Source organism: Rhinoraja longicauda, chromosome 2 (genome assembly GCF_053455715.1).
Source record: "Rhinoraja longicauda isolate Sanriku21f chromosome 2, sRhiLon1.1, whole genome shotgun sequence".
NCBI classification, from domain to species: domain Eukaryota; kingdom Metazoa; phylum Chordata; class Chondrichthyes; order Rajiformes; family Arhynchobatidae; genus Rhinoraja; species Rhinoraja longicauda.
Genome location: NC_135954.1, coordinates 56062243 through 56079075, shown reverse-complemented (window position 1 = coordinate 56079075; position 16833 = coordinate 56062243).

Below are 16833 nucleotides of genomic sequence, written 5' to 3'. Positions count from 1 at the left end.
GTTGCACATAAATTCACAAATCGCCCATCTGTCATGCACTATTCCAAACTGACCAATATATTACCATTTCTTCATAATCCCTGGTCAAAATCCCGAAACTCCTAACTAATAGCAATATGGGAGTACCTTCACTATACAGAATGCACTAGATAATGATATATATAACACATATTGAAATTAATATTATCGTTAAGGCTAGCATTCAAGCCTATGCGCACACACATACATACATATACATATATATGTATATATATATATATACATATGTGTGTGTGTATTTGTGTGTGTGTTTGTACATACACATAAACTCAACTGCTATGTATGTGTGTATGTATATATGTGTACTGAGGTACCATATAATATATACATACACATAAATATGTACATACATATATACATACACATATACACACATACATATACATATGTATACACAAATGCGAAATATAGAAATGAGAGACTATTAAGACCTAATGGAAATGTTTTAGACAATAGACAATAGACAGTAGGTGCAGGAGGAGGCCATTCGGCCCTTCGAGCCAGCACCGCCATTCAATGTGATCATGGGTGATCATTCTCAATCAGTACCCCGTTCCTGACTTCTCCCCATACCCCCTGACTCTGTTATCCTTAAGAGCTCTATCTAGCTCTCTCTTGAATGCATTCAGAGAATTGGCCTCCACTGCCTTCTGAGGCAGAGAATTCCACAGATTCACAACTCTCTGACTGAAAAAGTTTTTCCTCATCTCAGTTCTAAATGGCCTACCCCTTATTCTTAAACTGTGGCCCTTGGTTCTGGACTCCCCCAACATTGGGAACATGTTTCCTGCCTCTAACGTGTCCAACCCTTTAATAATCTTACATGTTTCGATAAGATCCCCTCTCATCCTTCTAAATTTCAGTATATACAAGCCTAGTCACTCCAGTCTTTCAACATATGACAGTCCCGCCATTCCGGGAATTAACCTAGTAAACCTAGGCTGCACGCCCTCAATAGCAAGAATATCCTTCCTCAAATTTGGAGACCGAAACTGCACACAGTACTCCAGGTGCGGTCTCACTAGGGCCCTGTACAATTGCAGAAGGACCTCTTTGCTCCTATACTCAACTCCTCTTGTTATGAAGGCCAACATTCCATTGGCTTTCTTCACTGCCTGATGTACCTGCATGCTTCCTTTCAGTGACTGATGCACTAGGACACCCAGATCTCGTTGTACGTCCCCTTTTCCTAACTTGACACCATTCAGATAATAATCTGCCTCCCTATTCTTACCACCAAAGTGGATAACCTCACACGTATCCCCATTAAACTGCATCTGCCATGCATCCACCCACTCACACAACCTGTCCAAGTCACCCTGCAACCTCATAGCATCTTCCTCACAGTTCACACTACCACCCAGCTTTGTATCATCTGCAAATTTGCTAATGGTACTTTTAATCCCTTCATCCAAGTCATTAATGTATATTGTAAATAGCTGCGGTCCCAGCACCGAGCCTTGTGGTACCCCACTAGTCACTGCCTGCCATTCTGAAAGGGACCCATTTATCCCCACTCTTTGCTTTCTGTCTGTCAACCAATTTTCTATCCATGTCAGTACCCTACCCCCAATACCATGTCCTCTAAATTTACCCACTAATCTCCTATGTTGGACCTTGTCGAAGGCTTTCTGAAAGTCGAGGTACACCACATCCACCGGTTCTCCCCTGTCAATTTTCCTAGTTACATCCTCAAAGAATTCCAGAAGATTAGTCAAGCATGATTTCCCCTTCGTAAATCCATGCTGACTTGGAACGATCCTGTTACTACTATCCAAATGCTCCGCAATCTGGTCTTTTATAATTTACTCCAGCATCTTCCCCACCACTGATGTCAGACTAACTGGTCTATAATTTCCCGTTTTCTCTCTCCCTCCTTTCTTAAAAAGTGGAATAACATTAGCTACCGTCCAATCCACAGGAACTGATCCTGAATCTGTAGAACATTGTAAAATGATTACCAATGCGTCCACAATTTCTAGAGCCACCTCCTTATGTACCCTGGGATGCAGACCATCAGGCCTTGGGGATTTATCAGCCTTCAGTCCCATCAATCTACCCAACACCATTTCCTGCCTAAAGTGTGTTTCACTTACATCTCGGAGCCTCTACAATATAACTAAAATTGTTTGATCCATCCAAAATACTCCCACCTGAATATACTCCAATTCAGAGAGGAAAATATGTTACCAAATTACGGTTGGCTGATAATGAGAATTTATGAGACATCAAAGCAATTCAAGATGAGTATATTTATCTTGGAGGACATGTAGCAATTGTGTGCTCTAAGAATGCATGAACAAATTGTATGAAGAAATGAAGCTCACATTGAGTTACTGTTCTACCTTTTATGTATTCGCAGATATTGCTGTCCAGCTTTAAGCATCTTTCCATGCACATCTAGCACGTTGTCAAAAACTGAATGCAGCTTCAAGAATATAAATGTAATGGTGTGCTGATTTGTTGAATGTAAATAAATACTGTCAAATATTTCCTAAGTAGGTATTTATTAAACACAACTAATTTACATTATAGAGCCTCACATTCAACCATGCAGTCAGTCAAGGGGGGAAATCTAGTAATGAAGCAAAAGAAAAAATGGTTAAATAATTTCAATGATGCTTGTGGGAGAGATGCGATGTTGCTATTTCTGTCGTATTCACTGACACCTGTGCTTGAAAATTACTCAAAGCTTTCTTCAATATTTTAAATCTAAGGTTATACGATAAATCTGTGCCCATATAATGGAAAAGTACTCCCGATCAAGGAATTTTGGGAAATTCAGGTAACAATATTCAATTTCAACAATCTGTCTGTCGAGTTTGCACACTTTCCATGTGACCAGGATGGTTTGACCATATGATCTCTGGTTTCCTCCCACATTACAATGAAGTATGAGTCTATAGATTAATTGGTCTCTGTAAACTTGTCCCTAAAGTATGTAGAATGAATGAGAAAGTGGGGTAACATAGAATTTGTGTGAATGGGTGATTGATGGTTGGCATGGACTCGGTGCACTGAAAGGCTTGTTTCCATGTTGTATCTCCAAATATAAACATAAACATTTGCCCTGTCATGGAGTTTTTGGCCTTGAAAACTGCAGAGAGCTTCACAATATAAAACTTAAAACAAAAGATAACAAGAAACAAAAGAATCGATAAGAAAATACAGAGGAAATTACAACCGATGCTTGAAAACCAGTAACAACAAGCAAAAATTAGATTGAAAATGCTCACAGTAAATTATCAAAGGTAATTGACTTGAATCTTAATACTGTTCCTCTTCTCTTTCACTATATGCTGCATGACCTGCTGAAGATATTCGGAAAATGAACCCACCACTCGAGCAAAGGGCAAAGATATGGAAGACGGTGGACCAAATGGAGGTAAATAGGATTGGTGTAGAAAAGTATAGAAATAAGGAACTGCAGATACTGGTTTACGAGAAAAGACACAAAGTGCTCAAATAACTCAGCAGGTCAGTCAGCATCTCTGAAGAATATGGATAGGTGACGTGTTGGGCAGGACCCTTTTTCAGACACTTCTGAAGAAACATCACCTATCACTGTTCTCCAGAGATGCTGCCTGATCCGCTGAGATACTCCAGCATTTTGTTATTTTTGTTTGGGTAAATAGGTATAACAGGTGGCATGGACATGGGGGGGCTGAAATATTTCTATAATGTACAACTCAATGAATTTATGAATTGAATGGAATGTTACCTATCAGGAAGTGAAAATTGAGTAAGAAACAGTTTTTTTTTCAATTCCAAGATTGATAGTTTGACAAATTTAAAGCTATTCTCAAGCGATAAAGAAATTCAATAATGCAATAATCAGGAAGTTTAATTATTCAAAGAAAACAGAATTATAAGCAAATAACTATTTATTTTATGCTTTTAATTTCCTCCACAGTATTTGCATATGATTTCCAGCAAATAAAGTAAATGGAGTGTTTTATTCCTTAAAATGTAATATCAAAATGAATTTCTACCATTTGTCTCCCTCCATGATGAAAGGAATGTCATTATGACACTCAGCTCGTGCAGAAAAAGATTGTTAAGAAATCTTACTTTTCAATGTTAAATTCTTCGCAAGTTCATGTAATGTGCCCTGATTTCATGAAACGCTATAAATCCCATGAATATATCTGAAGGCTGCAATTCAGATTTCCAGAGACACATGGCATAACCTACCTAGGGGTTTGTCACTTATGAGTTATGTTGATAGGCTCATATATTTATCATATCCCATTGCCAACCAAGACTTATGACCTACATATTTTACCATTTTTATGCTTGGAAGTCATGCAATCCTCAAAGGCAATGCTCTTTAAAACAAAAATCTCGTTCCTTGTAATATGGCTTTTTTTTGCCTTCTACCGGTATTGAAATGTCAATATATATGCTCGGTTTGTTGCTTAGAATATGCATTTAAGATCACAAATGTGAGCCTTTTGCAGATCTATTTCCAACAAGGGGTTACAAATTCATTAGTGTTTAACCAAACATTTAACTCAGAAAAAGGCCAAAAAGCCAAGTCAGCCTAATGTGAGCAGACTGAGATATTTTAATTAGTACCGAGGAGTTTGAGGAGAAAATTAATTAAAGTTGTTTAATGTTATGAGTAGTCAAGATAAGAAAAGCATAAAGGACCGGAAGGACAGCGGTAGAGTTGCTGCCTTACAGCGCTTACAGCGTCGGAGACCTGGGTTCGATCCTGACTACGGGTGCTGTCTGTATGGAGTTTGTACGATCTCCTTGTGACCGCGTGGGTTTTCTCCGAGATTTTCGTTTTTTTCCCACACTCCAAAGACGTACAGGTATGTAGGTAAATTGGCTTGGTAAATGTAAAATTGCCCCAGTGTGTATAGGATAGTGTTAATATGAGGGGATCGCTGGTCGGCGCGGCCTCAGTGGGCTGAAGAGCCTGATTCCTCGCTGTTTCTCTAAAACTAAAACCTATTTTACTCAACAGATACTTCAGTCAATCATGAACATTAATTCAGCCATGTGCTACAAAGATTCTGAAGAATATCTTTTACATCTAATTCTCTGGCATTCACTGACTGAAAGAAGGGTGAGTGGGGCAGGATGGAGCTCAAAACTTCTTCATCTATCTATATATATATATATATATATATATATATATATATACATACTATTAAAACTCAGATCTTGTGTATATATATATGTATGTATGTATATCTTTCTGAGAGACATGTGGACCTGCAGCCAAAATGGTAAACCATAGCGTCACAATTTTAGCGCCACCTTAATCACCACTCTCCTGGCGACTGTTTATAACAAGTTTTATTTAAATTGGTCATATATTTTTTAAGTTAGAGAGATTTTAAAGTTTAAAAATCTCATTTCTAAACACATTTTTTGAAGTGCTGTGCGTATGATGTCACCATAGGGCACGCACGGCCTCTCTCTTCACTCGCACAAACAAGATGGACGCCATTAGTGGAGTCATCCACCTGCAATCAGGGGCTCCCCTCTCCTCCCTCCCCTCACTCTCCCCACTCTCCCACACCCGGGGGACACTCCGAGCAGGAGGGGGATGGTCGGACTAATGGTCCACTCATCTTTCCCTTCTGTCCCTTCAACCCATGGCATCCTCGAGTCCCCGCTCCTGCCCGGGCCCAGTGCCCCGCACCATTACCACACACAAGCCGGAGCAGAGCAGCTTCTTCTCCTCCTTCAGCGGTCGCTTCCACCGATGGCGGCGTCGACGAGGGCCGCTGCCACCGACGGCCCCGTCGCAACTTCAGAAAGATGGTGGCCACTCTCCTCCTCCTCCTCACGCTCCTCCACCTTGTGCGCGCCTCCAGCCGCCGCCCGCCTCGAGTAGTCCCACCCCGCAGCCGCCCAGCCGTGCTATCCGTCTCCCACCTCTGCCGAGATGCAGCTGCCGTGCTACCCATCTCAAGTAGTCCCAGCTTCACCAGGCCACAGCAACGGCCACATTTCAGAGCTCCCTCCTCCTCCCTCCACGCACGGATAGTGGTAAGTGGCTTTCGCCACCAACGGGTCCGCGGAGGGGAATGGGTGTGGGGGCCGAGTGGGTGAAGAGGAGGGTGGGGGTAGGAGGGGAGAGAAGAGAGTGGGGAAGGGGGTGGGGGGAGGAGAAAGTGAGAGTGAGGGGAAGGGGGGAGGGTGGGAAAAGGGGAGATGGGGGAGAGTGAGAGTGAGAGTGAGGGGGAGGGATGAGGGAGGAGAGAGTGGGGTGGGGGGGAGAGAGGGTGGGGGGTAGAGGGGGTGGGGGGTAGAGGGTGGGGGAGAGTTGGGGTGGGGGGAGGAGGGGTGGGGGGGCAAAGGGGGACAGTGGGGTGGGGGGCAGGTGGGAGGGTGTTGTGGAGGGAGTGGAGGTGGAGGAGGGCAGAGTGGGGGAGGGGGTGGGGGTGAGGAGAGAGTGGGGGTGGGGGAGGGGGGGCAGTGGGCAGCAGGGGAGAGTAGAAGTGGGGAAGAGGGCAGAATGGGGGAGGGGGTGGGGGGAGGAGAGAGTGGGGGTGGGGGGATGAGAGAGTGGGTTGGGGGGACATTGGGGGCAGGGGAGAGTCGAGGTGGGGAAAAGGGCAGATTGGGGGGTGGGGGTGGGGGAGGATAGAGTGGGGGTGGGGGGGAAAGTTCTGCCTTGTTTTTACCAAGCCTAACATGTTATTGAGTCACACAAGGGGCTATGAAGGCGAGTGATGAATAGCTTGGTCAAAGTGGTGAACTTTAAAGAAACTCTGAAAGAAGAGAAAGCAGAACAAAGCAGAAATATTTATACAATGCAATCTAATGGTGAGTGTTAAAAAATCTGAAATGTGCAGGGTACAAGAAATGGACAGATGTTGCAAGATGTACACCATATAAGTCTTGTTCTCATTATGCACATATGCATTGACAGTACAAAGTTTGATCATTTTTTCAGCTCTCTTGATTCATCCACAACCTCAAATTGTGTATCTTATTTTTCCAGCCTAGGAGTGTTGTCATTTCTTACCAGTTGAACATTAGGAATTCTAAGTCAGGATCTCCACACACAAGTAAGCATCCAGTGATTCTATGAAGTAGACATACTGAAGTCAGTGAGTTCTGCATGGGTAAAAGAGGTAGCACCAACGCAGTCATCAATGTAGCGGAGGTAGAGCTCAGGGATGGGCCAGTGTACACCTGGAACAGGGATCGTTCGACATACCCGTCAAAGAGGCAGGCATAACTGGGGTCCATGCGAGTGGCCATAGCTATGCCTCGGAGAGGAGTTAAAGGAGAAGTTGTTGAGGGTAAGATCCAGCTCTGCTAGGCGGAGGAGAGTATTAAACAATAAACAATAGGTGCAGGGGTAGGCCATTCGGAGGGCAGTACATTCAGGAGGGGAGAGGTTAGAGTAAGTTAGGGGAATGGAAAATTTGAGCCGGTTGATGTCCTGCTGGCAGTTGGAAATTAAAAGGTTCAGTGAGGGTAGATGGCCAAGAGGAGGGGTTCCACTGGAGATGGGAGAAGGAGTCATCACTGGGCGGTGAGGACTAATTCCCATGGAAAAAGGGTCGGAGGGGAGGCGACGGAAGAAGAGCTCCATATCGTGGCAGACCCGAAACTGAGGACACACCATTCGGTATCTGAAAGGGGGAGGTCAGGGGTCAGGGGGGGTGGTTAACACCCGGCAAGTGTGGGGGTTGGGGTCGGGTGAAGGCAGGGGAGCAGATGGAGGCCGAGGCGATGTCTGGTGGGGGGATGGTTGGTTTACAGAGAGGAGGGGGACATTGTTTGGGTGGGGAGTAGCTAGGGCCACCTGGCTAGAGGGGGAAGGGGAAGATCCAGTGGAACCCCTACTGAGGTTCCCTGTAGGAGGGGGGGGGCAGTAGGACGCAGCAGAGTCAGACCACGGGCTGTGGAACTCTGCCTCTTGGGGACTGTGGGCTCGGCGCTGAGTCTGGGACTCAGGAAAGGCGACAACTCCCCCTCCCATTCCCAATCTAATCTTTCTGTCATGGGCCTCTTCCATTGTCATAGTAAGGCCCAGCGCAAATTGGAGGAACAGCATCTCATATTTCGCTTGGGCAGTTTACACCCCAGCGGTATGAACATTGATTTCTCTAACTTCAGATAGTTCCTCTGTCCCTCTCTTTCCCCTCCCCTTCCCAGTTCTCCCACTAGCCTTCCTGTCTCCTACTACATCCTATCTTTGTCCCGCCCCCTCCCCTGACATCAGTCTGAAGAAGGGTCTCGTCCCGAAACGTCACCCATTCCTTCTCCCAAAATGCTGCCTGACCCGCTGAGTTACTCAGAATTTTATGTCCACCAGTGATTCTGTGATGCCTCTCCCGCTGAGTTACTCCATGTTCTCAAGGTTCTGTTTGACTCTGAGTTGAGGTTCCCACTCCACATCATTTCCCATCTTAGTTAACCATCATCTCCCGTAACATCTCCAACAATCGATCTACTTCTGAAAATCTCATCTATGTCTTTGTATCTTGGCTTAATTTAGTATTTAGTTTAGATTATTGTCACTTGTACTAAGGTACAGTGAAAAACTTTTTGTTGCTTGCTTTTGAGTCAGCAAAAAGATCATAAATTACTACAATTGAGTCATCCACAGTGTGCAGGAACAGGATAAAGGAAATAACATTTAGTGCATGATAAAGTCTAGTAAAGCCCGATTAATGATGGTCCGAGTGTCTCCAAAGAGGTAGATGGTAGGTCAGGACCACTCTCTAGTTGGTGATAGGATGGTTTAGTTGCCAGATAACAACTGAGAAGAAACTGTCCCTGAATCTGGAGAAATGCATTTTCACACTTTTCAACCTCTTGCTTGATGGGAGAGGAAAGAAGAGGAAATGACCAGGGTGAGACTCATCCTTGATTATGCTAAAGGCCTTGCCGAGGCAATGTAGATGGAGTCAATGGAAGGTCAAGTCAAGTTTATTTGTCACATACATATACAAGATGTGCAGTGAAATGAAAGTGGCAACGCCTGCGGATTGTGCTAAACTACAAAACAGAATAGAAAAAAAAATTTTTAACACAAAAAAAAATTAATACAGTAAATTTAATTAGTCTCGGGTGATATGAGAGTTAACAGTCCTGATGGCCTGTGGGAAGACACTCTGTCTCATCCTCTCTGTTTTCACAGCGTGACAGTGGAGGCGTTTGCCTGACTGTAGCAGCTGGAACAGTCCGTTGCTGGGGTGGTAGGGGTCCCCCATAATGTTGCTGGCTCTGGATCTGCACCTCCTGATGTATAGGTCCTGCAGGGGGGCGAGTGTAGTTCCCATAGTGCGTTGAGCCGAACGCACTGCTCTCCGCAGAGCCTTCCTGTCCTGGGCAGAGCTATTCCCAAACCAGATTGTGATGTTCCCGGACAAGATACTTTCTACGGCCCAGAGTAGAAGCACTGAAGGATCCTCAGAGAGACTCTAAATTTCCATAACTGTCTGAAGTGGTAAAGGCGCTGCCTTGCCTTACTCACCAGTACGTTAATGTGTGTTGTCCATGTCAGATCCTCTGTGATATGGTATTTAAAGCTGCTCACCCTATCCACAGTAATCCCATTTAACTCCAGTGGCGAGTATGTCCTCGGATGTTGAGCCCTTCTGAAGTCTACAATCAGCTCCTTAGTTTTTGTGACATTCAAGAGGAGGCTGTTGTCCTGACACCAGAGTGCCAAATCAGACACCTCCTCCCGGTAGGCCTTCTCATCGTTATCGGAGATCAGGCCCACCACCACAGTGTCATCAGCAAACTTGATGAGGTGGATCCCTCTCAAACACAGATCTTCTGAATCAGACCTTCAATGAACACCTTTAGGGCCTGTCCCACTTAGGCGATTTTAAGGCGACTGCCGGCGACTAGGCTGTCGCCGACAGTTCGCCAGGGTGTCGCGGGCATGATCGTGAGGAGTCTATCAAAAATCGTAGTGGATCTCAGCGCGTTACTGAGAAATCATCCGGTTTGAAAATTCTCAGCGACAGCTGGCTTGTCGGCAGGTATCGTAGCTTATTGCGGGCGCTGTCGCATGCTGTCCCCAGGTTTGATAGGTTCTCTTAGAAGCATTTAGAAGTACATAATATAAAAATAAGTAAAGTCATTTAAAAATACCATAAAATGCTTGTGCTTAACCAATTTATTTACCATCAGGACATTTGACAGGTAGATTGGAGACAACAGTTTGACGGTCAGGTAAGCTTGGGAATTTTTGCGATGTTTATGGCCATCAACCATTACATTTAAAGTGGGCTCCAAACCCAGATTATGCAACTCAGAAACCAGATATGCATCTCCCTTACATTTTCAAAGAATGCCCACATACTTTTCACAAAAATCCACTTAACCACTTTTTAAATTATTTTTAAAAATATTGCTATTAGTAAACTGGAAGTAAATCCAGTTTATTCCTTGTTACAGTCAAGCTTGGTTTTCAAGTAACCCGGGCAAGATGTTTTATTTCAAAACTCTCAAGTACTTACCGACTTGTCAGTGATTTCAGTGAAAATTAGGATGCCAGAGAAGCATTGACAGCGTGGGAATTTTGCAATGTTTCCGAAGACGCTGTAATCTCGACCTGACTCGGCAATGTTGTGGTCATTGTCGTCGGGTAAAAGAAAATCTCGGCGATCTGCTATGACTTTGACAGTCACCGGCAGTCGCCAAAAAAAATCGCCTAAGTGGGACAGGCCCTTTTGTTCAGCCCGCCTGGACCTACCTGATGTCCCGATTGCTAAACACTTTAATTCACCCTCCCATTCCCACACTGACCTATCTGTCATAGGTCTCCTCCATTGTCAGAGGGAGGCTAAACGCAAATTGGAGGAACAGCATCTCATATTCCACTTAGGCAGTTTACAACCCAGTGGAATGAATATTGATTTCTTCAACTTCAAGTAACCCTGACATTCCTTCCCTCTCCATCCTTCCCCCACCCAAGTCGCACCAGTTTCCCGTTTTCACCTAACAATGGCCTGTATCCTTTATCATTGTTATTTTTTTTGCATATCTTTCATTCATTGTTCTTTATCTCTCTACATCATCATCCATATCTCTCGTTTCCCTTTCCCCTGACTAGTCTGAAGAAGGGTCTCAACCCGAAACATCACCCATTCCTCCTCTCCAGAGATGCTGCCTGTCCCGTTGAGTGACTCCAGCTTTTGGTGTCAATCTTCAGTTTAGATTAGCATCTGCAGTTCTTTCGTACACCAATGAATCCTGTTCTTTGCAATTATCTTGTCATCTCCTGTGAAATTGCTTTTCAGAGCCACTACCTGTCTACCTCCCTCTCTCTTCTCAATGTGCTTTACAAACTCCACGTATTTGGCTAGCCTTCAGCTGCTTCACATTATGTCTCCTTCTCTGGAGTAACAACTGATGGCAAGTGAATGTTGTGACAGTCCAATCTAGAAGTAAGTCAGGTCTCTAAACTCATGACCCGGTCTTGTGGAATGGGCATCCTGATCTATAATTTTATTGATCTAGATTTAGTTGTTGTCTTCTAAGTAATTCTAATGATAGCGAAGTTTGTAAACATTGATTACTGTTACTTACCCATACAGAAGGAAAGTGGCAAAAGAGTCTATGTGGAGTTAACGGGTATATAAATTGCAAGAAAATTGGGATTGGAGGCAATGGAATTACTACCCTGAAAGCTAGTTTGAACCTGAGGTGCCAAATATACTCCTCTATTCCATCATAAGCATTGTAAAAATCAGTTTATTAAACGGCTTCTTAAAGCTTGTTTTGCTGACCCGTGAAAGGACAATAGACAATAGACAATAGGTGCAGGAGGAGGCCATTCGGCCCTTCGAGCCAGGACCACCATTCAATGTAATCATGGCTGATCATTCTCAATCAGCACCCCGTTCCTGCCTTCTACCCATACCCACTGACTCCGCTATCCTTAAGAGCTCTATTTAGCTCTCTCTTGAATGCATTCAGAGAATTGGCCTCCACTGCCTTCTGACCCCGCCCCACCACTTTAACTTCTTCTGATTATTATAAAATGTCGCAGGTTAATCTGTCACCACTGCCACTTTTGCCTTCTTCCATACAATACCTTTTCATATTCACCCATTGCTATTACTTTCCCGGTGACACTTCATCATGATGACTGTAGGGGGCATTTTTAATCCACAGAAATCTGAAAGTGTAATGTAGACTGGAAATGTGCATTCCTCAATTGTGTACTTCATTTAGTGTAATTGTTCAGACAATCTTTAAAAACAATCATATACAGCATAAAGTAGCTCAAAGAGAGAGAAAAAAAAAGGCTTACATTTCTATTGCACAGTTCACAACTTCATATTTTGTTTCGAAAATGCTAATAAACCATTGTCAGTATTGAAATATAGGAATGCACTTTCTTGTAAACCTATAAGAAGTTGTGCAGAACACAGAAGGTTTAACTTTTTTACTTCCCCAGATTAAGAGCATACACAGTTCTTTTTCTCCTTACCTGTGGCTATGCAGAAGGTTTGAGTTGCAAGTGAAGGCATAAATGAATGTCCTCAACTCACTTTTAGTGGTTCTGCACTATCCATCCACACATCTTTGCCTGAAGTAATTGAATCGTTCAATAACCTTCACTAGCTACAGGTAAGAAGAAAAAGAACCGTGTTTATTGCTCCTGGCAGAAACGATTCAATGACTTCAGGCGAAGATGTGTGGTTGGATAGTGCAGAATCACTAAAGGTTAGTTGAGGACATTCATTTTTGCCAGGAGCTATAAACACAGTTGGGACTTTATCTCAATTCCACTTGTGTAGCTCATGGTTGAATCCCCCCTGTTTCACTCTCAAATGGGTCAAGGTGGACGAGGCTTTCGAAGAAATATCTAACAACGTCACATTAAGATCTTGTAATATTGACGTTTCCCCTCCCCTTCATTTTAAGTGGCGTGAAGTTCAACGCTTGAAAATTGGCGATTGGTTAAGATCTCATCACGATTTAAGCAAAGAATAAGTCAAGGTTTATATTTTCAGACCATACAAAATGAGAAACGGTTGAAAATCCAAGGTCAGACTCTTCCCCTTTATTAATCACCTTTAATGCAGCTGCAGATGGTGAATAATTTATTATGCCTGAGTCGCCTAAGTAATGGCAGTATAATGAATGACCATTAAAAATGGGATTTGCAAGGTTGACGCCTGAGGGATTAAGCTATCCACTGGAGCACGATGCAATGAAACACCTATTTTATGTTTCCATGACTGGAGGTCCATTTAAAACTTGCTGGCAATATTAAATAGTTTACCTTAGTAATGTCAATAACAACATATAATTAGGCATGTATGCAATATTTAATAAGTTGTTTCCACAGAACGTGGATAGTTAAGCAGATAGTAGGCAGGTGATTTTTTTTAATGTTAACTATTATTTGAATTCAATACAACTGAATGTGCAGGAGTGGATACAACTGAAAGATGATATTCTTTCCCGTTTTTAGCATTGACAACTGAAGGTGAAATTCTCCTCCTCAAATTGTGTCAGAATGATTGCTGTGGATGGTCAGGGAGAACAGGGCTATTTAATTGTCCCGCTGTCATCAGGATCAACATGCCACTGATACTCTGTCACTCCAGCGCTCTCTCACTGTTACTCTCCCTGTCATCTCGCTGCCACTCCTCGTGTCCCAGCACCATTGGCTCATGGTCACTTTCACTTTCATTGTTGCCGTCATTCTCACCATCTTCCTGTCTCACAGCTGTCCCTTTCACAATCCTCTCCCTGTTCCTCTCACTTTTTTTAGGCCCCTGCCCTTTGGCTTGGGCCTGCCACTCACAGACTCTTGTGCAGGAAGGAACTGCAGATGCTGGTTAAAACCATAAGGAGGACACAAAAAGCTGGAGTAACTCAGCGGGACAGGCAGCATCTCTGGAGAGAAGGAATGGGTGACGTTTTGGGCCGAAGCCCTCCACTTCTTCCTCGACCGCAGAACCTGCCAATTTCCCTCTACCAACACTGCCTAGCAGAGCTGGTCCTTACTCTCAACAACTTCTTTGACTCCTCCCATTTCCAAAAGCAGTCTGAAGAAAAGTTTTGACCCGAAACGTCACCCATTCCTTCTATCCAGAGATGCTGCCTGTCCTGCTGAGTTACTCCAGCATTTTGTGTCCCACTCTCAGATTCATACCTGTCTCAAATTCAAGGTCACACACAATGATAATGTAAACTGTCTTTGTTCCACTGAACCAATATCAGCCTCTTCTATCTCACTTTCAGTGTAGCATCATCTGAATTTCTATTATCTCATTTTTGCTGTGACATTATCACATGTCATACCATTTCCTGTCTCAGAGACTCCTGTCACATCTTCACTCTCATTGCCTCTTTCTATTTCAATGCACCTGACACTGTCATGCTTATCCTCACTCTGCCAATGTCAATTCCCTCTAGTCCAATTGTCAATTATCCTGAATCTGTGCTTTCTGCTCACTAGCCTTCAGTAAGTGGAAATTCTTTTTGGATCTGACCTACAAAAAGTTTACATAATTTTCAGTAGTTTTAAATCTATCCTTAGCTTTCCATATGGAAAGTTGAATAAGACAAAGCTGAATTGTCTGTCAGTCTACCATCTGACATACCCACGGTGACTGAACTCACTCCTGAGATAATTCACTTCACTCCATGCTGTATTAAGAAATTACTGAAAGATTTAATGCAGTAAAGACTATAGAACCCCCCAACAACACCTAACCTGATGTGTAGGAAGGAACTGCAAATACTGGTTTACACCAACAAAATGCTGAAAGAACTCAACGATTCAGGAATGGGTGATGGGTTTTGAGTCAAGACCCTTCTTCAGACTGAGAATCAGGGGGAGGGAGACTGAGAGATATGAAAGGTTAAGTTGTGAAAACACAAATGAAAGGGGACGATGATCAAGGAAATGTAGAATGTTACATTGTTAGTTGGAGGACGGTGACAATAGACAATAGACAATAGACAATAGACAATAGGTGCAGGAGGAGGCCATTCGGCCCTTCGAGCCAGCACCGCCATTCAATGTGATCATGGCTGATCATTCTCAATCAGTACCCCGTTCCTGCCTTCTCCCCATACCCCCTGACTCCGCTATCCTTAAGAGCTCTATCTAGCTCTCTCTTGAATGCATTCAGAGAATTGGCCTCCACTGCCTTCTGAGGCAGAGAATTCCACAGATTCACAACTCTCTGACTGAAAAAGTTTTTCCTCACCTCAGTTCTAAATGGCCTACCCCTTATTCTTAAACTGTGGCCCCTGGTTCTGGACTCCCCCAACATTGGGAACATGTTTCCTGCCTCTAACGTGTCCAACCCCTTAATAATCTTATACGTTTCGATAAGATCTCCTCTCATCATTCTAAATTCCAGTGTATACAAGCCTAGTCACTCCAGTCTTTCAACATATGATAGTCCCGCCATTCCGGGACAAGGCATACTATCAGTAATATTTAATCAGGAGGACAATTAAACTGGTAAGATGGGGGAGGGATGGAGAGAGAGGGAAAGCAAGAGTTGCTTGAAGTTAGAGAAATCAATATTAATACCTCTGGGTTGTAAGCTGCCCAAGCGAAATACGAGTTGTTGTTCCTCCAATTTGTGTTGGGCCTCACTCTGACAATGGACCAGGCCCAGGATAGAAAGTTCAGTGTGGGAATGGGAGGGGGAGTTAAAGTGTTTAATAACTGAGAGATCGGGTAACCCTAGGTGGACTGAGCGGCGATGTTGTGCTGGTGAATTAATAATGAGAATAGAACTAGCTACCCTCGATATTCAATGGCAAAACCATCGCCAATTCCACCACCGTCAACATCCCAGTGGATCATCACGGACAATAATCATTTGGACCAGCTATATAAAACATGCTCATGAGGGCAGGTCACGTCACAAACTGGGTATCCTGCAGTGAGTGACTCTTTTCTTCTCCATATTCTGCAAACTACAAGTCAGGATTATTTTACATTGCCTTGACAACTGTTGTAGGAGAGAGAGATATTGGAGTGCAGGTGCACGGTTCTTAGAAACCTCGTGGTTCAGGTGTACAGGATGTTGAAGAAGGCATTTGACATATTTGCCTACTTTGGGAAGGACATTGATTACCAACGTTGTGACATCATTTTACATTGGTACCTTATTGATGAGACCCTTCTTGGAGTGGTGTGTACAGTTATGATCGTCTAACTATAGGAAGGATGTCATTAAGTTGGAAATGGAGCAGAAGAGATTCATCATGATGTTACTGCAGGCTGGAGAGACCGGACAGGCTACAACTTTTTTTCTTTGAAGCTTAGAAGTCTGAGAGATGAACCTATTAAGTATACAAAATTTTGAGCTTGGATAAAGTGAATGTCCACAAAGTTTTTCTTAGGGTGGACAAATCTTCATCTTGAGGGCATAAGGGCATCTTAAGGTGAGTGGAGAAAGATTTCACTCCGATGGTCCATACCTGCAATATACTGCTAGAGGAAGCTATGGAAGCAATGCACTTATGATTTTCAAAAGATATTTGCAATGGAAAGAGTTGGAGGGCTAGGGCCAAATGGGACTAGCCCAGAATGCCAATTTGGTCAGCATAGATGTTGAGCTGGTGGGCCTGTTTGCATTCTATATAGCTTTGCGATATTATCACTAAGTACTGCTTGAGTAGCCTGGCACCATCCTAGGAAAAGCAGCTCACTTGATTGTCACCCAATTTATTCAACATTCACCAACACTACGTTGCTGGTGTTTATATCATCTACAAAATAAACTGCCTTCACTCACCCAGGTTAATTTGATAGTACCTCCCAAACTACATAATCCATGAGAAGGATTAGATGAGCAAATGCATAGGAAA